The sequence below is a fragment of the Eubalaena glacialis genome, unplaced genomic scaffold (assembly GCF_028564815.1).
Source record: "Eubalaena glacialis isolate mEubGla1 unplaced genomic scaffold, mEubGla1.1.hap2.+ XY scaffold_893, whole genome shotgun sequence".
NCBI classification, from domain to species: domain Eukaryota; kingdom Metazoa; phylum Chordata; class Mammalia; order Artiodactyla; family Balaenidae; genus Eubalaena; species Eubalaena glacialis.
Window position 1 is genome coordinate 26,611 of NW_026871797.1, and position 1,635 is coordinate 28,245.

Here is a 1,635-nt window from a genome sequence, read left to right on the forward strand (position 1 = left end):
CGACCCAACGCCACACCAACCGCGTCCTCCAAAGCAGCAGCCCCCGACCCCGACAGGGACCCGGACCCGCGTGGCCCTGAAAACTCCGAGTGCGCGCTGCCTACTGCCTCCGACGCGGGGATCGCGCCGGGTGGAGGGGGCCCGAGACGGAAAGCAAGGCTGCGAGGAGGGGGTGGGCGCGCGCCGGGCCATGGCCGGCGAGGAGACGCGCGGGTGGGGGTCGGCGGCAGGGGCTGGCCCGACGCGGCCCGGCTGCGTCCGGGGCCAGGGGTGGGCGAGGGCGCCACCGCGGCGCAGCCAGGCGCGTCGTCTGGCCGTGCTCCCCGTCGGCCGCCGCGCGCCCGTTCTGTCGCTCACCCGGACGGCCGCGCGCCTGGCGCGGAGCACCGCGCCCCGCCAAGGGCACCGGGGTTCGCGTCGCGTCGGGTCCCAGCCAGCCCAGCGGCCACGCGCACGCCCAGGCCCGCCGTCAGGATGGCCGAGCGGTCTAAGGCGCTGCGTTCAGGTCGCAGTCTCCCCTGGAGGCGTGGGTTCGAATCCCACTCCTGACAAGCCAGCCTTTTGGCCCGCCCGACAAACGCACCCGGCCCTATGGCAGCGCTTTACTGCCTTCCAGTCCGTTCGCGCCCTGCACTCTTGCGGCCTCTCCAAACTCCGGCCCGGACATCCACGCCTCTCAGACGCGGGACCTTCTCAGCCACGGCCGCGGGCCTGGCAGAAACGGCGCACTAGGAACCCTCCGGCGACTGGCTTTCCGGACAAACGCCCTCCCCAGGGGCCAGCTCCTAAGCCCCCTCCTACCTGCACCCCCACCAGAAAAACCTTCAGTCCTTCGCAGCCCATCTTTCCTCACCTGCTTGCGGCTGCTGCTGCTGCTGCTGGTTTTCCTGCCTGCCTGCCTGCCTGCCTGCCTGCCTGCCTGCCTGCCTTCGTCCCTCCCTCCCACTCCCACTCCCACGCTCCACCCCGCCCCCACCGCCACACGCAGAACGGCCGCGTGTGGAAAGCCCGTCCACGCCTGGCCCGCCCTCCGACTTCGGCCCGGTGAACAGCGGACTCGCTCTCACAGCCTTTCTTCCACTTCCGCCACCAGCAGCTCTCCCTCTTTCCAACATCCTGTCCTTCCCGCCAGCCCCAACGGCCCGCCTGCCCATTCCATTCCCTCCACAGCCACACCGTCTTGCCGGCCTGTGGTGCGTGCCCTCGGTGCTTTTTCGCCTTGGGACCTTGGCCGGACCACACCTGCCTACCTGCCTGCCTGCCTGCCTGCCTGCCTGCCTGCCTGCCGGGCCGCGTGCAGCCCAGCCTCCTGCTGGCCAGCCAACAGGGGGCCCTCCCTGCACGGGGCCTGGCGCAGGAGTCGCTCCCGGGAACGGTGCTCCAGTGAGTAGTGAGCGGAAGCCCTGGATGCCCTGTCACCCACCACAGACGTCCGGCCCCCAGCCCGGGCCACCCACCTCGGCGCCACAGCGCAAGTCCCTCGGGGAAGCCGCTGCTCCGGCCGGACCCAACCACACCCTGGCGCGCTCCCTCCCTCACCGGGCTGTCCGCGAGCCAGCAGCCAGTCTGCCCAAGTGCTTCTCCTCACAACCAACGCAGCAGAGCGGGACCCCGCGGGAGAGGGGTGGGCCAGAG

General features: G+C 71.7%; 1 non-coding gene across 1 annotated transcript; it reads left to right on the forward strand.

Moving 5' to 3' along the window:
* The first annotated feature begins 468 nt into the window (after positions 1 to 468).
* Positions 469 to 551, forward strand: TRNAL-CAG (transfer RNA leucine (anticodon CAG)). Its single transcript has one exon. It is a non-coding gene; the product is annotated as a tRNA-Leu (tRNA).
* The last annotated feature ends 1,084 nt before the right edge of the window (positions 552 to 1,635 follow it).